Source organism: Prionailurus viverrinus, chromosome A1 (assembly GCF_022837055.1).
Source record: "Prionailurus viverrinus isolate Anna chromosome A1, UM_Priviv_1.0, whole genome shotgun sequence".
Lineage (NCBI taxonomy): Eukaryota > Metazoa > Chordata > Mammalia > Carnivora > Felidae > Prionailurus > Prionailurus viverrinus.
The window spans coordinates 110377159-110400878 of record NC_062561.1 but is presented as its reverse complement, the minus strand read 5'-3'; the positions used below and the strand labels follow the sequence as shown (position 1 = coordinate 110400878).

The 23720-nt window shown below is 38.0% G+C and overlaps 1 protein-coding gene across 4 annotated transcripts in view; it reads left to right on the top strand.

Moving 5' to 3' along the window:
- AFF4 (ALF transcription elongation factor 4) overlaps nt 1-23720 on the top strand; it is a 96687-nt gene that overhangs the window by 8213 nt on the left and 64754 nt on the right. The window contains exon 2 of one of the 4 annotated variants that reach the window (XM_047834536.1): nt 11676-11778. The exons of 1 other annotated variant lie outside the window; for it this stretch is intronic. The gene's annotated coding sequence lies outside the window, so the exon portion shown is untranslated. Of the gene's footprint in view, nt 1-11675; nt 11779-12045; nt 12065-12261; nt 12579-23720 lie in introns of those variants that run through there. 2 more of the 4 variants (XM_047834670.1, XM_047834623.1) reach the window with 2 other exon arrangements.

Below are 23720 nucleotides of genomic sequence, written 5' to 3'. Positions count from 1 at the left end.
ACTGAATACCTTCCTTTGGATTGTTTAGTAGGCACTTTGTTTTGGTTAGGCGAGTGACACATATCTAACTTAAACTAAACAGAACTTGTTGAGAACATACCACATATCCCATGAATTGTAAGAAAGGCAATCAACCCACAAGAGGACAGCTAGAACTCAGGAGCAGCTGGATCCAGGGGCTGCAGATGTGGTTAGGAGTATCTCTTTATTACTCTCCAGATGTTCTTTCTCTATTCAATTTGCCCTTGCTGCAGATGAAATTTAACACTTAACTAATACCTTTTGAGTTTTAAATTTCATATCTGCTGCTATCAGAGAGAGGCTGCCTTGATTCTAAATCTCAATTCCAGGAAAAGGACTCATTTGGTGATATGTCCAACTGTGGAGCACAACTTTGGCTAGGGAGCTACATTGTAATAACATGTTCTAACTGGGGCACCTGGGTGGCTCAGTCATTTAAGCTTCCAACTCTTGGATTTGACTCTTGGTTTTAGCTCAGGTCATGATCTCATGGTTTGTAAGATTCTTTTTTCTCCCTCTCTGCCCGTCCCCAGTACTCGTGCATGTGCACATGCGCATGCTGTTTCTGTCTCTCTCTGCCTCTCTCTCGTGTATATGCATGCTCTCTCTCAAAATAAGTAAATAAACAAACAAACAAACAAAAAAACCCAATATGCTCTAACTGCAGCATTCCAGAGAGAAGTGGAGTAAAGGGCACTCTAAAACATAGTTGTCCCCCTCATTCATCCCATAGCTATTTAGTGCACATACAGTCCTACTTTTATATATGCATATATATATATATATATATATTAATGTTTGCTTATTTACATTGAGAGAGAGAGAGAGAGCGCGCACATGCAAGCAGAGAGGGGCAGAGAGAGAGGGAGAGAGAGAATCTCAAACAGGCTTTGCATTTTCATTGCAGAGGCTGATGCAGGGCTCGATCTCATAAACCATAAGATCATGACCTCAGCTGAAATCGAGAGTTGGATCGTTAACTGACTGAGCCACCCAGGCGCCCCTGTTGAATATGTATTTTTTAACATAATATAGCTATCTGCATACAACAGCAGATATCCTCATCTCTTCAATAGAGACAACCCAATTTCCATCCAAAGGCTCTTGTTCTCTGAGTCCAGATTCACACGGTGATATCCTTTGTTAATTTGTCTAGCTAGATCTGCTTTGTCACATATTTGAAAGTTGTGGGCTAAATACTAAATTTGATCATCCCTGAGATAACTGATACATAGTTGTGGAAAAACAACAAAAACACCAACAAAACTAAAACTGTTTGGTGTGGAGGAGAGAGGAAGGTAGCATTGTTCTAAGACTTACACCATACGTTGCTAGGCAAGTACAGTGTAAGGTAAATGGCAACACCAGCAAGTATGTGGGCCTTCATCTGTTGACTTCCTTGCAAATGGAGTGAGTTCTTTGGTAAGCCAAATGAAAATTTTCAGTTCTGTCAACTAGGATTGTTTTCCTTGTCTGTTGTTTTAAGTTAAGGTTAACACTGAGAGGACATCTGGAAGGAGTTTTAAGGGAAGGCAGTTCTGTGTTGCCTCAGCATAAGGATCAGTAAGCTATGGTTAGTAGGCCCAGTGCTGCCTGCTTTTGTATGGCCTGTGAGCTAAAAATGTTTTTTATATTTTTAAATGGTGGGAAAAAAATATTGTGGCCTGTGAAAATTATAGGAAACTCAAATTCAGTGTCCATAAATAAAGTTTTATTGGGACACAGATGACACACCCATTTGTTTCTGTGTTGATTGTAGCTGCTTTTGCTGCTACAATAGGAGAGTGGAATAGCTGTGACCGTAGGGCCTGCAAAGCCTAAAATATTTACTCTGTGGCTTTGAAAAAGCTGGTCATCTCCTGTCTTAGCAGATCCCTGGTGGATAGTTGAGATTGAGTATTGTTTTAGGATTCAATGTTAGTTTACATGGTCCCTATTTACTGTGGTGGCAGTTAGGGTTTTTTGATTGTGGAATGTGTGTGTGCATGTGTATGAGTAGATATAAATAAATTTTAAAAATACATAAAAAACAGATGTGGTCTGGGCATTGGCTTAGCTTAAGTTAGGGATTCAGACTTCACTGGTCACCTGTACCTTGAAGGTACGGTGAAGGGGGGCAAAAATTTCCAGAAAAGCTGGGGGAGAGGTAAGGCTGGAAGCTCATCAGATAGTTTCTGTGAGTGTTCATCATGTACAAATTAATTCTTCTGCTTCTCAGTCAATCCCCTCACCCCCAAATCCTGCTCTTTTCCTTGCCTTGGGTAACGTATCACTGTCATCGCCTTTGCAGAAACCTCCAAGTTGTCCTTGATTCCTGTTTTACTTCTCACATCTGGCTGGCCCCAAGAGTCTACTTCCTTAACATCTTTAAATTTAAATGCTCTCTCTATATTATCTGTATTCCTAGTATTACTGCCTTAATCCAGGTTTTCACTTTTCACTGAATTATTGCAGCACCCTTCTCGTTTGCTTCCTGACTTCCCTCTAAACTATAAATCTGATTTTGTCCCTTAAAACTTTTTAGTTGTGTTTCATTTTTTGTACTGTTCTTCTAACTAGGGATTCTTCTGTAACATCTGAAGCACTGCTTTGTAGCCAGCTACTCTCTTGGGAGTTTGTTGCTGTGTTTAGATGTTGTTTATTACTGTGTTTGTGCCAAGTTATAATGCACTGTACTTATGATTTTGTGGTGGTTCAGACAAGGAAAGAAGGTGAGTACAACTGGATCGTGTCATGGTAGGTTGTTAATTTAAGCAGGCTAAACCAGTAAGAACCCTGGCATAGTAGTTAGTGTCATGTCTTCACTGTGAGATGTATCTGGTGTATCCCATCTATGTAATTAATCAATATAAAAGAGTTTGTTTACAGTATAAGTGTTTTGTTCCAAATCTCAGCAGTCATTATACTACATACACATATACTGTAGATTTCAATTAAGTTACTTTAACCACAAATAAGATAGATTGCAAAAGTTAACAAGTGAGGACTCTTTATTTTATTCTTTTTTTTTTTTTTAAGTTTATTTATTTATTTTGAGAGAGAAAGGGAGAGAGGAAGTCCAAGCAGAGTCCTTGTCAGTGCAGAGTAATGGTAAGATTATGACCTGAGCTGAGATCCAGTCGTACACTTAACCGACTGAGCCACCTGGGTGCCCCAGCAAGTGAGGACTCTTTAAAACTTTTTTTAATGTTTTTTATTTATTCTAGAGAGAGAGAGAAAGAGAGTGAGAGACACGGAGCAGGAATGGGGGGAGGGGCAGAGTGAGAAAGGGGCACAAAATCTGAAGCAGGCTCTAGGCTCTGACCTGTCAGCACAGAGCCCGACGTGAGGCTCGAATTCACAAGCTTGAGATCGTGAACTGAGCCGAAGTTGGACACCTAACCAACTGAGCTACCCAGGTGCGCCTATTATTATTATTTTTTTAATTTTTAAAATGTTTTAAAATTGATATTTAAGGACCTCTAGCTGGCATGGTAGTATATGGTTGTATTTCCCTAAACTAGCAACTGTAAATACTTGGAATTATTAAACCCATTTTGTATCACATATTTATAAGCATTTCCTGTGTTAGTATTATCGAAGTCATATTGTAGAAGTGGTTTGTAAATATGAAACTAGACCTGAGATTACATATTTCTAGGATCGATTACAACATTGTTCGTGACTTGTTATGAATACATCATAATCTTATATTAATGTTATTTTATTTAAAAAATGTTTTTAATGTTTATTTTTGAGAGAGAGAGCACAAGCAGGGGAGGGGCAGAGAGAAAGGGAGAATTTTGCAGAATCTGAAGTAGGCTTTAGGCTCTGAACTGTTCGCACAGAGCCTCATACAGGATGTGAACCCAGGAACCTCAAGATCATGACCTGAGCTGAAGTAGGAGGCTTAGCTGACTGAGCCACCCAGGCGCCCCATGTTATGTTAATGTTACTTTAAATTTTGTTTTGTATTTAATTTTTAAAGTTGTTTCTGTTTTACAGTTAGGTAAAACTTAAGAGCTATAAATATAATGAGTTCATACCTAATTTTATGTTTTAGTATTTTTTTAATGTAATAAAGTCGTCACTCAAGATCTGGGAGATTTCATTTTCTTTGCAGAGGTCTCTTTATATTTTCCAGATCTGATAAACAATCCCATAGGTCTGGTCTGATTTCATGTATCTCTCCAGTCTTAACTTTTATTTTGTACTCCCCCAACCCTATTTTCCACCTGTACTTGATACACCTGTATTCCCTGGTTGTGCTGTGCTCTCTCTTCTTGGCTGTTGCACTTGTTCTCTCTGCTTAGAACCAACCTCCCTCTTTTGCCTTCCTCCCTTTCCTTCCTCCTTCCCTACTGCCATCTTTCTCTAGTCTGGGTAGCTGCACCCAAATCTTGGAGATGAAGAGTACTTTTATTTATTTATTTATTTATTTATTTATTTATTTATTTATTTATTAATATTTTTTTAACGTTTATTCATTTTTAAGAGACAGAAACAGAGCGCCAATGGGGGAGGGGCAGAGAGAGAGAGACGGAGACACAATCTCAAGCAGGCGCCAGGCTCTGAGCTGTCAGCACAGAGCCTAACGCGGGGCTCAAACCCATGAATGGCGAGATCATGACCTGAGCCAAAGTTGGACACTTAACCTTAAGACTGAGTCACCCAGGCGCCCCAGAGTACTTTTATTTTTAATATCCTTAGCATTAGTGCAGTGTATGGCACAGTATATGCTCTGGTTAAGTAATTGGTGAATGAACTAAGAGTGTTAACATTGTACCTTATGTGTTGTATAGGTCTATACTGAAAGATAGTTTTTAAAATGACAATTGTAAAACCTTCAAAATTCCTTCTGACTTTTGTCTGAATGTTACAAGTCTGAATTAGAAAATATTTTGAAAGTATGTTTACTCTTCTTAGTTACAGTTTGATCTTTCAAAGTAAATATTCTTTGTGCCATGATAAATAACCCGTAACTTCTAAGTTATTATTAAAGAGCAGTAGCCTTAAATGGCCTTAACCTTCTTAAAGCAGTATTCCTGTTTACATTTAACTGGAACCTTATTAACAGAATTTAGAGTTAATAAAGTGGGTTAAGTTACCAACTCTTGATTGTAGCTCAGGTCATGATCTCACTGTCATGGGATTGAGCCCTGCATCAGGCTCTGTACTGAGCTTGGAACCTGCTTGAATCCCCTCTCTGTCTGTCTCTGCCCTTCTTCTGCTCAACTGCATGCTCTCTCTCTCTCAAAATAAATAAACTTAAAAAAAAAAATCGGGGTACTTTGTTACCATCCGTTTTTTCACATATGCAAATGATGATGAAATTACTGAGAAATTCCTTTTAGTGTGCACTCCAAGGATCTTTTGCTGTATAATGTTGTTAAACTTTTGCTTAATGTGGTATATGCATTTTTAAGTAAAAAAATTGCTTTTATTTTGCAGTTTGGACTTGTATTCTTTTCTCTTGGCTTCCTCAGGTACTGCAAATGAAAGCAGTCTTACAGTGCTCTGTTGAACAGATCATTTCTTTCTGGATGTTGTAGACTGAAATACTCAGTTTTTACACCTTCCCACTTTGCCAAGTATGATTCTGAGATTTTACAGTCTAGCACTTACATTTGGTGAACATTTGAGAGTACAGGGTTTAAGTAAAAATAGAAATTGATCATTTCTGTATGGTTTTTTTTCTTGAACATATGTTGTTTTACTTTTAGATAAACTCTTGTAGAAAAATTGCTTTAAAAGCAACAGAGTTCATTTAATATCACTATTAATGCCTTTATTGGATTGATAATATATTGAATACAGTATAAAGAAGACCCACTCTCTTATTGTTATCAGGTATAACTGAAAGTCTTAGGAAATGGGAGACTATCTGTGGATAGAAAATGATGGGTCACATCATATTTTGAAACCCAACTTTTAGTGAGTGTTACCACTGACTCTTAGGGCAATAACACTACAGTTGTGACCTTTATGAAACTCATCACATGTTTTGAGTATGTCTCGTATGCCTGCCACTGTGTTAATCACCACAGGGGTTAAAGAGTAAGTGAAATGATGTTTATGTGGCTCTTACTCTCTAGAGGCTTATAATAAGGAGGTGAGTAGGGAGAGTCCCTAGAATATCAGTAAATAATCCTAATGTAATGCAAGTCTTAAGTGCCAGATAAGATACAAAGAAATTCTTTGGAAAGTAAGTGATTTTAGTGACAGAGGAATCTTGGAGGGCTTTTTGGAGGAAGTGGGGTATGCAGTAAACTTTGAAATGGATGTGTTTAGAAATGGGGAGAAGGAAGGATATTCTAAGTAGAGGGACTAGTTTTTGAGTAAATATGTAGATCTGGACGTGTGTAGGTTATTTTTAGGCTCAGATAAACCCTGAAGGTTTTATAGAAATAGGTAAGAATTTAAAAAGCTGTGGACAGTTTTAAATCCTGGGATGAGAATTTAGGATTAGGATTTTCCATAGAGCTTGGAGTTTTTGATTTTTAAGCAGAAGAGGTTTTAAGTACTTCTGTTTCATAAAAATATGAAAGTAATTATCAACTCATATATTACAGAAGTTTCCAATAGGAGACCTTAGGGGGTTTTAGATATTGCATGCTTTGAAAGCAAGAAACTGAATCAAAAGATTTTTCTCCTTTTTTTTTTAAATTTTCAATTTTTTTTTTAAAGTTTATTTTGAGAGAGACAGAAACAGCAGGAGACGGGCAGAGAGAGAGAGAGAGAGAGAGAGAGAGAGAGAGAGAGAGAGAATGAATCCCAAGCAGGCTCCATGCTGTCAGCATAGTCCTATTGCAGGGATCAAACTCACAAGCCATGAGATCACAATCCAAGCTGAAGCCAAGATTGGACGCTTAACCAACCGAGGCACCTAGGTGCCCCAAGATTGTTTTCTTTCTAAAAGGAACTGTAAACTTTGACTTTTAACCATCGTTTCCACCCATTCATTCATCTTTAAAGATGAAAGTAGACTTCTCAGTTTATTTGTCCATATGCTTTTAGAATTTGGTAGTAACTTTTTGAGAGAAGTTTAAACTAGTTAAATTTGGTTTACATATTTCTCAAGTATTAGTAAAAGCCCAAGAAATATAATTTTACTTGGTTTTGGTTCTGAAAATGGTTTTGGTGTGTAAAACTGTGCAGGACTACTGGGAGAAGGAACATTTTAGGATTATTATTGAGAGAAATAGCTAGAAGGAAGCAGCTGGTTATAAGTAATATGAATAGTCATATTCTTATGTTCACATTTAAGTGTTGAGCATACTTGTGTGTGTAATAAACATTTCTTGAATTGAGACTTAAAATTATCTAGATTTAAAAAAAAAAATCTTTAAGTAGGCACCACTCCCAGTGTGGGGTTTGAACTCACAACCCTGAGATGAAGAGTCGCATGTTTTACCAGTTGAGCCAGCCAGTTGCCCCTGTCTAGTATTTTAAAAAGAATACATTTATCAGTAACCCACTTGGAAAATACTGTTTCAAATGACTTCTTGAACAATTGAATGTGTGTGTAATGACATAATAAACATTGGTTGTGGTATTGTTTGACCTCTAAGATGAGCAAATAAAGTTTTGCTTTGTTAGAAAAAGCTTCATAGAGAAAGTGAATTGAGTTATAGTCATAGAATCAGAGTTGTATAGCTTGGCAGATAAGTAAAGACATGTGTTTCAATTCTGATCTAAAATAATTAATGCATACGTTAAGTGTCTGCTAAATTAAAATGTTGCAGATGGTGTCTGATTTTAGTGTAATATGAGTCTTAATTATTCCAGTTTTGAAATACTGGGATTTTGTGATGTTAGGTGAAGAATCTCATGATCTCTAAGTATTATTTTATAGTGAGATAATTGCTCCTTTCTAACCAGGCCCTGAAGTTCATTAGTTTACTTACTGAAGTGATTGTCCACTAGGTTATGTTCTAGGTATGCAAGGCTGAACAAAACAGACAACATTCTCTGATCATGACCTAGTGGGAGAGGAAATATTAATGAACATCAAAAGAAGTGTATACTTAATTATAATTAGGTACCCTGAGAGAAAATGGAATTGTCTACATGAATTTCCTAATGCTGAAAAAAGCACCACAAGTTCAAGCAGCTAAAAAAAGAAAAGATGATTGGTGGGCACTGGGAAGGGAGGTTATTCATAAGATATAAAATAAATCTGATGAGATAGGTGGGAGTCACGTCAAGTATGAAGTTACATCATTGCTTTGTAGGCCATTTCAGGACCTTAAAGTTTTTCCTAAGGTAAATGGAAAGCTTACTAAAAATTTTAAAGCAGGGGTTGGGTGATATGATCCGGTTTGTGTTTTAAAAAGATCACTTTGGAGGCACCTGGATGGTTTGGTGGTTGAGCTTCTGACTCTTTTTTCTTTTCTTTTTTTTAATGTTTATTTATTTATCTTGAGAGAGAAAGAAAGAGAGGGAAAGTGAGTGCGAGCTCATGATAGGACTCTCTGGGGAGATGGGGAGGGACAGAGAGAGAGGGAGAGAGAGAATCTCATAAACTATGAGATCATGACCTGAGCCAAAATCAAAAGTTGGACGCTTAAATGACTGAGCCACCCGCATGCCCGTTGAGCATCCCAGTCTTGATTTTGGCTTAGGTCATGATCCTAGGGTCATGGAATTGAGCTCCACGTTGGGCTCTGCTGAGTGTGGAGCCCACTCAAGATTCTCTCTGTTCCTCTGCCCCTCTCCCCCACTCATGTTCTCTCTCTGTCTCTCTCTCAAATTAAAAAAAAAGCTACTTCCTTTTCCTCTAAAAAAAATTAGATCACTTTGCTGTATGAAATATGGATTAGAAAACAAGGGAACCAGGAATCCAATTGTAACATTTGTTCAAGGAGATAAAGTAATAGCTTGTTTTGACTAGTGGCTGAGCAGAAAGAAGTGAACAGATAAATTAAAAATATATTTTGGGAGGCTGTGGTTATGGGTTGGTTGTGGAGAGAGGTTAAACGGAGGATTGAACAAGAGCAGTTGGTTGATAGGATGAGGATTACTGGAGCAGGAATTCCTGGCAGTAGGGAAAAACAGATTAAGGAATCAATTCGGGATGTATTTAAGATTGAGATCCCGGGGCGCCTGGGTGGCGCAGTCAGTTAAGCATCCGACTTCAGCCAGGTCACGATCTCGTGGTCCGTGAGTTCGAGCCCCGTGTCAGGCTCTGGGCTGATGGCTCAGAGCCTGGAGCCTGTTTCCGATTCTGTGTCTCCCTCTCTCTCTGCCCCTTCCCCGTTCATGCTCTGTCTCTCTCTGTCCCAAAAATAAATAAACGTTGAAAAAAAAATTAAAAAAAAAAAAAAGATTGAGATCCCTCAAAGAACATGATCAACGAGGTTCTCTATCTCAAAGAGAAAAATTTGATAATGGTGCATATTTGGGTATTTGTATTGTAGGTATATAGGTGGTTTTTTTGTTTTTTTAAGTTTGTTTATTTTAAGAGAAAGAGAGAGAGGGACAGAGAATCCCACGCAGGGTCTGCACTGTCAGCACGGAGCCTGACACTGGGTTCCATCCCACACACCTTGAGACCATGACTTAAGGTCAAGAGTCAGATGCTTAAACCACTGAGCCACCCAGGTGCCCCTGTGTACACATAGTATTTTAAGCCATGAGAATGTAAGGAGAGAATGTAGACTGAATCAGAATAAGACCCATGGCTGAGCACAGAGAAGCGTCAACTTCTAAGAAGTCTGGTAGGTAAAATGGGAGGAGACTGAGGTGGTGGGAAAACTGTGAGGGCTGGAGTTGCAGAAACCAAAAGTATATTAAGGAGGAGGGAGCCTGTATGTTGATGTCCTGCATTTGACGTTGTGGTCAAAGTTGAGTGAGCTCCAGAGGTGTCTGGAGGGATTCCAGTATTTGCTGTAGTAACCTCATCAGCCTGCCAAGACAGTGAATATTCGACTTCCACTTGAACTAAATCAGTTTAGATATAAGAAATTTGCCATATGACATCATAGGTGAAGAAACATACGATATATTTTGGAAATACTGATCTATTCATTAAATCTGACTGGGGACACACCTGCAACTAGAGGAACACCTTGCGTGATCTGTGAAGATTTCTTTGATGCCTAAAATGTGTGTGATCACCTTTCAGGATTCAGTGTTTATAACAGATAACCTGGTGGTTTTGTACTGTAATGCCAATAGGGCATTTCAGAAGGTGGACACAAAAAAGAAGGAAGAACAGTTGAAGCTTCTCAAGGAGAAACATGGAATCAACACAGATGAACAAAATAAACATTTTCTGCATTTTCATGTTGGACTAAAACCTATAAATGACCACCGTCACCCTTTTTTTTGTTTTTAATTAATACTGAATGTTGTGGTTTCTTGAGATTCAAAATGACATGCTTGAAATTTTGATACATGTTATGTTGATACATGTTAGAATTATTATGTGAATAAACTTGCAGCTTTTTGTTAAAAAAAAATATATTAAGGAGCCATTAGTGGCTGGATGTGTTGAATGGTAGGTCAACTAAGATGATTAAGTGTCTGTTGGATTTAGTAATATGCAAATCACTAGTGATCTTGGCAAAGTGGAGTGTGGGAAGTTGAAAACAGAATGTTGGGGGGCGCCTGGGTGGCGCAGTCGGTTAAGCGTCCGACTTCAGCCAGGTCACGATCTTGCACTCCGTGAGTTCGAGCCCCGCGTCGGGCTCTGGGCTGATGGCTCAGAGCCTGGAGCCTGTTTCTGATTCTGTGTCTCCCTCTCTCTCTGCCCCTCCCCCGTTCATGCTCTGTCTCTCTCTGTCCCAAAAATAAATAAACGTTGAAAAAAAAAAATTTAAAAAAAAAAAAAAAAAAAAAAAAAAAAAAAAAAAAAAAGAAAACAGAATGTTGGGAAGTTGGAAACAATAGAAGGTTGAATAGTGATTGGATATGTTTTGGAAAACAATTTGTCTGTATCTACTAAAATTGAAGATACCATGGGCTCCTGCGTGGCTCCGTCAGTCAAGCATTTGACTCTTGGTTTTTGCTCAGGTCATGGTCTCACAGTTTGTGGGTTCAAGGCCTGCATTGGGCTTTTTACGATCAGCACAGAGTCTGCTTTGGATCTTCTATCTCGCTTGTGCACATGCTCTCTCAAAACTAAACAAACATTAAAAAAAAACATTGAAGATGCTTGCATCCTAGAAATTCCACTTGTAGGTGTCTATTCTAGAAAAGCTTTCACTCACTGGCATAAGAGAAATGCAGAAAAAAATGATCACTACAGCTCTGTGTTGGCAGAAAAAGGGGAAACTAAATATCCATCAACTGGACAGTGGTAAGTTGTGTGAATACACCTTGGTGAAAATAAATGTACTATATATAGTAACATGTATCAACATGGATTAACCTCATAACATAATGCTGAGAATTAGAAAGCCTCGGTCTTTAGAATATACCCTTTTTAAATGTTGAAAAATATGCAAAACAGTGTTAAGGATATATACATAAGTTATAAAAATATAAAAGGAATTTATGGGAATGATTATCACCAAAATCAGAATAGTGGCTCTCACTTGTAAGGTGGAGTGAGTACAAGAGATGTGATCCAAGGATGGTATACAATAGCCTTTCACTCTATTGGCAGTGTTGTATTTCCTGAGGTGGTTCATGACTAACACAAGTGTTTATTGCTTCTTACCCTATTTCAGGTAACACTTTATGACATGAATGGTTGCAGAGGAAGACAAACACCAAGAGTCCTTTTGAGAAGCTTGGCCATGAACGAAAATAGAGAAGAGAAAAGATAGAATGGTAGCTGGAGAGAAAGATGGGATCAAGGAAGCCTTTTTCTTTTTCTTTCTAAGTTTATTTGTTTTTAGAGTGGGAGAGCATGAGCAGGGGAGGGGTGGAGAGAGAAAATCCCAAGCAGGTTCTGCACTGACAGTGCAGAGCCTGATGGAGGGCGCGAACTCACGAACTGACTCACGAACTGTGAGGTCAAGACCTGAGCTGAAATCAAGAGTCAGAGACTTAACCAATGGAGCCACCCGGGCACCCTGAGTCTGTTTCTTTTTTTGAAGAAGAATTTGATCTCAAGGTTCGTGAGTTCAACCCCTGTCAGGCTTTACACTGGCACTGTGGGATTGTGGCCTCTCTCTCTGCCCCTCCCCCACTTGGGTGCACGCTCCCTCCCTTTCTCTCTCTCTCTCTCTCTCTCTCAAGTGTATATAAACTTTTTAAATAAAGGAAGAATATGCTTGGATGCTGGTAGAAAGGATTCATTAGAGAGGGAGAAGTTGAAGTTGCTAGAGAGAAGTCAGTAACTGATAAAGGTCTAGAACGTAGTAAAATGGACATACTTGTTCTTTCACAGAAAAGAGATACTTTTTCTTTTTTACCCAGAGGAAATAAGAGAATGGATTCAGATGCTGGTAGTTTGAAAGTTCATGGTTGATTGATGAGAAAATTTCTGTCTCTTGTTTAATTTTCTGTTTTCAATCTCTCTTCACTAAGACAAGGCCATTTGTGGAATGCAAGTTGGGAGAGAGAGTCCTAGGACTCCATGAAAATACTTGTGAGAAGTAGGAAAGAACATTCATCTGTGAAAACTAGTAAGATTTTGGGAATCTTTGAGGGCCTAGTTGAGAGTGAGTTATGAAAAATGATTATAAGAAATTCTGCTTATGTATAAAGATACAACGAAGAAAGCACAACCAGAATGGAGTTATCTTTGCTTCCGTGTTTTTCATGGCAGTATTTTAAACCTAAAGGCTGTAGAAGTCTTATTTCTGACTGTGGGGCAAGATCCTTCTCTGCAAAATACTGTTTTGGGACCTGATGGTTTGTTACTATTGGCTTTGCTCTCCAGGTGTACAATATTTATTTCCCTACCTTTTAGGAAATAACCTCTCCAGATTCTCACAGAGAAATCCTGCCAAAGGAGGCCAAGGGAGATTTCAGTACACATGAGGCTTTTTGCTTTAATACAGTGCATTGTGATAAAATTACAGTTTAATAGCATTTGTTGTAAACTGGATTCTAAAATGATCATGCTCTTAGCTCTAGTCTCATTTAGATTTTTAGAGTTTAAATAATTTAATAATCTGGTAGTTGAACAGCTCCGTTTGTTAGCAGTATAGATGTTCTGAGACAATAATTGAAAAAAACATTGTAGTAGGTTCTGAACATCATTTGAAAGAGGCAAGTTAAAGGTCACATTTGGCTTTTAATCTTTTTAAAATTTAAATTTGAAACGTTCTAAGACTGCATGTGTTTATTAAAATATTATAGAAGGTGGCTTTCTGCTTCATTGGGAATGCACGTTAAACCTTTTTTTTACTGTGTGCTTATTGTAATTTTTTTATTGTGGAAAAATATCCATAACATAAAAGTTATTAGTCATTTTAAGTGTGTAGCTCAATGGCATTAACTATATTCACAGTATTGTGAAACCATCACCATTGTCTGTTTACAGGTCTTTTTCATCATCCCAAACAAAAACTGTATACCCATTAAACATAATTCCCATTCCTCCTTATCCCTAGCCCCTGGCAACCACAATTCTCCTTTCTCTTTCTGTGAATTTTCTATGCACCTCATATAAGTGGGATCATACACTATTTGTCTTTTTGTGACTGTCCCGTTTCACTTTGCGAAATATCCTCAAGGTTCATCCATGTTGTAGCATGTCAAAATTTCATTCTTTTTTAAGGCCAAATAATATTCCATTGCATATATGTGCCACATTTTGTTTATCCACTCATCTTTTGATAGACACTTATGTTGCTTCTACCTTTTCACTGTTGTGGATAATGGGGCTATGAGCATTGGTGTACCTGAGTCCCTGCTTTCAGTTCTTTTGGGTATAGACATAGTATAATTGCCGGATCACATGAAATTCTTTTATGCTTTTTGAGTAACCACCAAACTGTTTTCTACTCCATCTGCACCATTTTACGTTTCCATCAGCAATGAATGCTCAAGCATTCTAATTTCTCAACTTTCTTAACAGCAGTTTTTGTTTGTTTGTTTGTTTGTTTTGGTAATAGCCATCCTAATGAGTGGTGAAGTGGTATCTCATTGTGGTTTTGATTTGAGTTTCCCTAATGACTAATGATGTTGAGCGTCTTTTCATATATTGCTCATTTAAAATTTTTTAAAAATGTTTTTATTTATTTTTGAGAGTGAGAGAGAGGAAGACAGTATGAACGGGAGAGGGTCAGAGAGAGACGGAGACACTGAGTCAGGCTTCAGGCTCCGAGCTGTCAGCACAGAGCCCAATACAGGGCTTGAACTCAAGGGCCATGAGATCATGACCTGAACCGAAGTTGGACGCTTAACTGACCGAGCCACCCAGGTGCCACTGTTGGTCATATTTTATTTCTCTTTTCTCTTTTAAAATTTTGTTTCCAGTGTAGGTAACAAAGTATTAATTATTTATTGGCCATTTTAATATCTTCTTTGGAGAAATATTTAAGTCCTTTGCCCATTTTTCAATTGAGTTGTCTTGGCACTCTTAATGAGAATCAGTTATAAATGTAATGTGTTTCTGGACTCTCACTTCTATTTATTTGATTTATAGGTTTGTAGTAAGTTTTGAAATTGGAAAGTGTGTGTGACTTCCAACTTGCTCTTTTGCAAGATTGTTTTGTCTGTTCGGGATCCTTTATATTTCCATATGAATTTTAGAATCAGATTGTCAACTTCTGCAAAGAAGTCGGCTGGGGTATTGATAACTGTGTTGAATCTGTAGAGGAGTTTAGGTAGTATGTCCATCTTAATAGTTAAATCTTCCAATCCACAAATATGAGATGTCTTTCCATTTCTTTAGGTCTTCTTTCATTTCTTTCAATAACATTTTATAGTTTTCAGAGCATGTTTTCTTGTTTTTTGTTAAATTTATTTCTGAGTATTTTATTCCTAGTGACAATACTGCATGTGAGAAGAAAGTATATTCTATTGTTGAGTGGAGTGTTTTATATGTATCTGTTAGGACTAGTTGGCTTATTGTATTGTGTTCAAGTTCATTGTATTGTGTTCAAGTATCAAATCCTGAGAGACTGTAATGTTTGTCCTTATTTATATTCTTTATCTCTTTAACACCAGATTATTTTAATGGTAGGAGACCTCAGTTGTTTGTGATAGGGAAAAGGGAGTTTAAGCAGAAAGTTGGAGGCCTCTGTTATTTAAGGAAATGCACTGGCCTACAGACCATCAGTAGTAAGGCCACAGATACAGAGGAACACTTGAGAAATGAGAGTAATCAAGGATCCTTTTCAAGCTGTTAATATTCCATTATTATTATTTTTTTAAAAACAGCTTTATAGCATAAAATTCACTTAAAAAAATTTTTTTTAACATTTATTCATCTTTGAGAGACAGAGAGAGACAGAGCGTGAGTGGGGGAGGAGCAGAGAGAGAGAGAGACACAGAATCTGAAGCAGGCTCCAGGCTCTGAGCTGTCAGCACAGAGCCCAATGCGGGACCCGAACTCACTGACGAGATCGTTGACCTGAGCCAAAGTCGGAAGCTTAACCGACTGAGCCACCAAGGCGCCTCATAAAATTCACTTTTTAAGGGTACAATTGAACAGCGTTTAAATCAGTTTATAGAGTGTGCAGCCCTCATCACAGTTTAATTGTAGAACATTTCCATCACCCCAAAACGATCTCTTATGCTCACTTGGAGTCACCCTTCATTTTTTGTTTTATCCTTTATTCTTGTGTAATGGTAAATGCTCAGATACATTCAAATGCTTCTCTCATCTAATTATTATCATCAGAGTAGTATGGGCATTTTATAAAAGATAAAACTGAAATTTAGGGAGGTTACTGAACCTAAAATGTATGTCTAATATATAATCAGAAATAACAATCATTTATCTTTTTGTATCTCATGTACTAAATTACCATGCCTCAACTGTTTATGGCTCAATTGAAGTTTGGAACTTAGATTACTTTAAGGTATTTAAGAAATTAGTTAATAGGTAATTGCCTATGTTGGTTTTTGCTTACTAGACATTTTTGAGAATCTTTATTAGCAAGGATACCACTCTACATCTAGATTATCAAATAGTCCTTGCTTATAACTAAACGACAGATATCACTTGACAATTTGAGGTACTGTGCATTGGGAGATAAAGGGTCCTGTTGAAAATTGATAACCTTTGCCTTTCCCGTGATGATTATGGAAAAATAAGGGAGGACTTCTTTTTGGCTCCAAAATATTCATCCAGTAAATAGTTATTACATACATGCCTGAGTTATTTTTCATACTCTTCTGATATTGTTATTCTTTTTTTTTTAATGTTAATTTATTTTCAGAAAGAGAGTGCAAGTGAGAGAGCACTCACGCACACAAGCGGAGGAGGGCCAGAGAGCGAGGAGAGAGAGAATCCCAAGCAGGCTTCATACTGTCAGTACACAGCCCGACATGTAGGGCTTGATCTCACATACTGTGAGAACAGGACCTCAACTGAAATGAAGAGTCAGACATTTAACACACTGAGCCACCCAGGTGCCCCTGAGATTGCTATTCTTAATCTGTCATTGCCCTTCTTTTTTCCCAAGAGGTCCTAAGACAGAGAAATATGAATGTCTGAGAGGTGACCTCTTTCTAATTTGCATGGTTCCTCTCTAAATACAGTTTGACTTGACTGGGGCTGCTAGTGGTGGATGAGTCTTTTGTAACAAGTGAAGTGGGTGGCAAGGGCTGCCAGTCAAAGCCAACTGTTTCCTTCCTTAAGTCCTCTAATCCTATGTTGTCCATAGTTGAACTCATTTTTGGTCTCTTTGGATACTGGATAAGTGAGAATTAAGATCTAGATAGCATAATATCTGTAGTATAGGAATTTAAAATTATTTATTTAGCTTAATTATAGTTACCCCACAGAAATAAAGAATGGAAAACTCCAGAGAGGCTGAGCATTTCCAGATCAAGATGAAAGAAGGAAGCAGAAACAAGTCCAGAGAGCACTGACAAATTTCTGCAACTGCAGTGCAGTTTATGTATTGTGAAGAGATTGAAGAGTTTAGGCATAACCTGCCAGTACAGTTTGGTGGTGATCTTGGAGGAGGAGGCAGAAGACTTGAAGCGGTACTCAGTAGAGTGAGGATGCACACGTCAGTGTAAGATTTAATCCTAACTGGGGTGCCTGGGTGGCTCATGCGGTTAAGTGTGACACTTCAGCTCAGGTCATGATCTCATGGTTTGTGAGTTCGATCCCCACATTGGGCTCTGTGTGGACAGCTCAGAGCCTGGAGCCTGCTTCGGATTCTGTGTCTCCTCTCTCTGTTCCTCCCCAACTCGCACTTTGTCTCTTTCTCTCTCTCTCTCAAAAATAAATAAAGATTAAAAAAATTTTTTAAAAATGATTTAATCCTAACCTGGTATTCCTCAGTTAAGATATGTGACAAATTGAGAAAGCATTGTTATCACATAATTAAAAGACTGTCACTTTAATAGGAAAATGGACAAAAGACATGAATAGGCAGTTCACAAAAGAAGAAGTATAATGGCTAACACACAAAAAAGTACAACCTAGCTATCAGAGAAATTCGGTAGAATGCAGTTGACTGTAAGATGGCCAAGAACTGTCTATGTGTCGTTCTCCGTTTTATCCCTAGCTTCTAGCCCAGTGCCTAGCAATAATGGATAGGCTCATGTATTTTATGAATGAATGAAATAAACAAATGAAATTGGATTTTTTCCCTCTTAGATTGGTGACACAATTTAAAAAGACTCATGCCCTAGGATTGAGAATGGCATGATTAAACGGCAGTCTTATTATTTTGTTGGTAGGCAGTCCATTGATTCAGTCTTTTTTTTTTAAATCTTTATTTATTTATTTATTTATTTATTTTTAAATTTTTTTTTTATTTAAAAAAAATTTTTTTAACGTTTATTTATTTTTGAGAGAGAGACAGAGCATGAACGGGGGAGGGGCAGAGAGAGAGGGAGACACAGAACCGGAAGCAGGCTCCAGGCTCTGAGCCATCAGCCCAGAGCCCGATGTGGGGCTCGAACCCACGGACTGCGAGATCGTGACCTGAGCTGAAGTCGGACACTTAACCGACTGAGCCACCCAGGCGCCCCTAATCTTTATTTATTTTTGAGAGGGAGACAGAATGTGAGCAGGAGCAGAGAGAGAGGGAGACACAGACTCCGAAGCAGGCTCCAGGCTCTGAGCTGTCAGCACAGAGCGCGATGCAGGGCTTGAACTCACAAACCGTGAGGTCATGACCTGAGCCGAAGTCAGACCCTTGGCTGACTGAGTCACCCAGGTGCCCCTAATTTTTTTTTTAATTTTTAAAATATTTACTTATTATTGAGAAACAGACAGAGCATGAGCATGGGAGGAGCAGAGAGAGGGGGAGACACAGAATCCGAAGCAGGCTCCAGGCTCTGAGCTGTCAGCACAGAGCCTGACACAGGGCTCGAACTCACAAACTGCAAGATCATGACCTGAGTGGAAGTCGGCCTTACCCACTGAGCCACCCAGGTATCCCTTTTTAAAATTTTTTAATGTTTATTATTTATTTTTGAGAGCGAGAGAGCACACAAGCAGGGGAGGGGCAGAGAGAGAGGGAGAAACAGAATCTGAAGCAGGCTCTGGGCTCCGAGCTGTCAGCACAGAGCCCGATGTGGGGCTCAAACCCACAAACCTTGAGATCATGACCTGAGCCAAAGTTGGACACTTCACTGACTGAGCCACCCAGGCACCCCTGTTTGTTTGTTTGTTTGTTTGTTTGTTTTTGGTGTATGTGTGTTTTAATGTTTTATTTTGGAGAGAGAGCGAGAGAAAGAGAGAGGGAATGAGTGGAGAGGGTAGAGAAAGGGGGACAGAGGATCTGAAGTGGGCTCTGCTCTGACAGCGGTGAGCCTGATGTGGGGCTCGAACTCATGGACCACAAGATCATGACCTGGGCTGAAGTTGGGTGCTCAACTGACTGGGCCACCCAGGTGTCCCCGATTCATTCATTTTGGAAAGCACTTTAGTGATATAAATTAAAAGCAATATAGCATGTACCCTCACAATAGTTTCACATACATACACATTCGCTGTAATGTCTGAAATACTAAATTCTGGATATAGCCCAACAATCTATCAGGGGCTTTCTGGTTAAACAAATACTATACAGTCAATAAAAGAATGAAAATTCATATGTATTGATGTGGAACTATGTTCATTGTTTACTAAATAAGAATAGTGTGGGTAATAATTTCTTCATGTGTATGATTATATGTGGCTCCTCACAGTATTATTTCAGGAAAGTGAAATTGTTGATGACTTTTCATTTCTAATTTTTTTTTTATAATTTTTTCAACGTTTATTTATTTTTGGGACAGAGAGAGACAGAGCATGAACGGGGGAGGGGCAGAGAGAGAGGGAGACACAGAATCGGAAACAGGCTCCAGGCTCAGAGCCATCAGCCCAGAGCCTGACGCGGGGCTCGAACTCACGGGCCGCGAGATCGTGACCTGGCTGAAGTCGGACGCTTAACCGACTGCGCCACCCAGGCGCCCCTCATTTCTAATTTATATTAAGTTTTGAGCAAAGAGTATTTGAGCAAACAGTATTGCTTTTGTAATTGGAGAAACAAAACCATTAAGGTTTATCTCTTTTGGAAAATGCGTAGGTGGAAGAATATTCCTTATTCATGTTTATATGAACAGCCAAAACATTTGCTGAGGACCAATAAAGAAGAGATAGCTAAATAGGAAGACATCCTGTTTTATATATGAAAACTGTTATTCACATTTCAGTGTCCTGATGTTTAGCTTGTGAGAATATTAGTGGTTATATTCTGATGTTAGTCGAGTTAGTTGAATCTAATTCTTATGGATATACTCAACACCTAACAATTCTAGTTTACCCTGAACAAAGAATGATCAGTCATACTATACGTTGTGTCGCATGTATGTATTCTCACAAAGCAGCAATTATGGAAATTCCTCCAAGTTCATTGGCAAAGACCTGCCTCATTTGTTTATTATTAAAAAACTGTGGTTTAACTATTTAGTTAACCATTTTTTCTCTTCTTGGTCATTTCGTTATTTTCAATTGTTTTACCATTAACCGAAGTGCTTCACTAAACATCTTTGTAGCTTATGGCTGTACTGCTAATTCTGTGGGTTATATCCCCACAAGTAAGGTTGCTCGATTAAAGGGTTTATTTTTTCTGAGTTTGAAACATCACTTTACCATTTTAATGACTATGTCATTTTAGAAAAATACTTGGCTCTTGTTAGTAATAGAAGATTTTAAGTAAAACATTCTTTTCTCATTGGATTGGATTTTTTAACTGTTAATATCCGATGTATCTTTGAGTTTATTTCTGGGTTTTGTTTTGCAGAGCATTTAGTTCATTTCTGTGTACTACAATGCTGTTTTGATAATTGTGATGACTTTATAGTAAGTTTTACTATCTACTGTGACAAATTCTTCTTGTTCTCTATCCAGTACTAAGTATATAATAGATGCTTCTTGTGTATTTATGAAGTTAATAAATAGATTTAATAAATAATAGATATTAATGTTTAATATTAATATCTTAATGTTTAATATTAATATCTTGTTTTAGGTTGGCACCCTTGTTACTTTAGGGGAACTGAAAGTTGGCATGTTCATAGTGTCCCCTGTTAGCCAAGAATGCTATTACACTTTCTCAAGTGTAATAAACAGTGACATAGAGGACGAGTTGAGGAGATTTGGATGATCAATTTGAACTTGGAAATATGAAGCGGGGGGGGGGGCACATGTTAGACATGAGAGAAATACTTTTTTTTTTATATTATATGAAATTTATTGTCAAATTAGTTTCCATACAACACCCAGTGCTCATCCCAAAAGGTGCCCTCTTCAAAGCCCATCACCTACCCTCCCCTCCGTCCCGCCCCCCATCAACCCTCAGTTTGTTCTCAGTTTTTAAGAGTCTCTTATGCTTTGGCTCTCTCTCCCACTCTAACCTCTTTTTTTTCTTTTTTTCCCTTCCCCTCCCCCATGGGTTTCTGTTAAGTTTCTCAGGATCCACATAAGAGTGAAAACATATGGTATCTGTCTTTGAGAGAAATACTTTAATCTTTAGAGAAGAGACAATTTGATAGTAAATTCCAAGGGTGAAAATGCTGGAAAGTACCCATAGTGCTCTCCTGTATAAACTTTATCACTCTTTTCCTTCTATCTTTTATTTTAAAAAATTTCAGGGGTGCCTGGGTGGCTTAGTCTGTTAAGTGTCTAACCCTTAATTTCAAGTCAGGTCATGATCTCATGGTTTGTAAGATTGAGCCCCTCATCAGGCTCTGCACTGACAGCGTAGAGCTTGCTTGGGATTCTCTCTCTCTCTAAATAAACATTAAAGGAAATTTCAAACCTATATAATAAAGTATAACATATGTCTGTATTCCCTTGATCTAGATGTACCAGTTGTCAATATTTTTACTGTAATTGCCGATCCTGCTCTACTGTTCAGTTCTTGTCTGTTTTTCCCTCCTGCCCTCCCTCCCTCCTTTCTTCCACCCTCCCTGTGTGCGTGCACGCTTGCATACACACATACACAAACTTTCTCTCACTCATTCACTCTCTACACATGCTAGATCTATATTTAGATGGGTGCTAAACCATTTTAGACTTGCAGACACGATGATGACATTTCACCCACATATGCTGTGTACGTCCTAAGAACCAAGGACATTCTCCTACATTACTAAATACAATATTCATAGTTCAAAAACTGAACATTGATAGGATTATCTGAAATACTGTTCATACTCAAGTTTTCCAATAATGTCCTTCACAACCATTTTTCTCTCCCCAGAACTAGTGTCTGGGAAATGAAGAATCACATACAGCCTTTAGTTGTTGTGTCTCCTTGAATATAGAAGAATATAAGAGTAACCCCAGCCTCTTTTTGTGTTTCTTTTCATGATACTGACATCTTTGAAGAGTCCAGGCCAATTTTGCAGACTTGTTCTCAACTTAAGTTTTGTCTGCTTGTTCCTGATTAGATTCACGTTAAATTTTTAGCAGAAAGAATACCTAGGTAGTGATATGTCTTTAGTGCCTCATTTAGTGCCGCACATGATGTTATTTTATCCCATTATTGATAATGTTAACTCTGATTACTTGATTAAGGGTACTGTTTACTTCTCTATATTAAAAAATTTTTTTCCAATTAATGGTCTATGGGGTCATACTGAATATTCTATTCCCCCCAATTTTTTCCCCATTGGTTTTAGCATCCACTGATGGTTGTTTTGTTTGTTTTTTTGAGAGAGAGCACACATGCATGTGCAAGTGGGGGAGGAGCAGAAGGAGTGGGAGAGAGAGAATCTTAAGCAGGGCTCAATCCCACAACTGTGAGATCATAACCTGAGTCAAAATCAAGAGTGAGATGCACAACCTACTGAGCCACCCACGTGCGCACCTATTGGTGATTTTGGTCTCAATTATTACTTCAGTGTTCACAAAAAAAGTGATTTTCTAATTCTTTTATTTCTTCTATATTGATTAGTTGACATTGTTCTATAAAGAAGGCATTTACTCCCTGCTTTATTTCTCGTTCTTTTATTTTTTGCTGTTATTACTGTAGACTGAGGGATTCTTTTGTTGTTGTTGTTCATTTGCTTATATTCCATTTTTGTCTTTATTTTGATGCTCATGTTTCTAAATCTGACTGATGGGAGCACCTTCTGGCTGCTTCTCGTGCCCTTTTCATATGTCCCCATCTGTTTTTGTGCATTTTCTTGCTGTTAAAACAAGATATTTTAAGGTCTATTTGTACTTTATCTGCTGTAGCCTTGGAATGAGCTATTTCTCCAAGAAGTCTTGTTCCATTTTCATAGGAAATGATATTAGAAATCAGAATTTGGGTACTGAAGGTGCTACTTTTTTCTGGGATGTCAGTGCTCACAGACGCTTTCAGTGAACAGAGCTGGAGACACTCTCAATAGGCAGGCAGGCAGGCAGGCAGATAGATATAGATACAGATTTTTAAAATAAAAGCCTGTGTTCATTGTACTGCTACTAGTTCCTAGTCCTCAAAGGTTCTTTTTCTTTTTATTCCTTTCTATATTTATAATCTCTCTTCTTTCATAGTAACATGCCTGGATCCCTAGAAGTCTTGGTATATTTACTCACTTGCTCAATCTTGAAACAATGAAATTGCTATACCATTATGCTATACCATAGAATGCTGTTTGAAATAAACATATCAACTTAACATAAGTACTTGATAGGTACTTAAGAACAGTTTACCTTAAGCAATTAAAAAATTTAGAGAACTCTCCTTTCTACTTGCTATTATGCTTTTAAAAATTATTTTATCTGGTAGTCCCACAGATCTTGTTTTGATGTAGCAATTTGCTAATTTTAACAATCCTTTTTCATTCTGGTAGTTGCAAATCTCCTGAGGGATATGCTATATAATAGCTTGCCTGTGCAGCAGAGATATACTTCTAATTGACTTATATTTAAATTTCATGTTAATTTTAAGGGAGCTCAGATTACTGGAATTATTGTTTGTGGGAAACTTTATCTTAGGCAGAGGTATTGATGTTCAAAAACACAGGAACAAATGTGGATCCAATAAATTAGATGTGAAAGTAAGGCTGATCAGAAAAAAATTTGAGGGAATCTGGGTGGCTCAGTCACTTAAGCGTCTGACTCTTGGTTTTGGTTCAGGTCATGATCTTGCGGTTTGTGTGTTCGAGCCCTACGTTGGACTCTGTGCTGACATCATGAAGCCTGCTAGCAA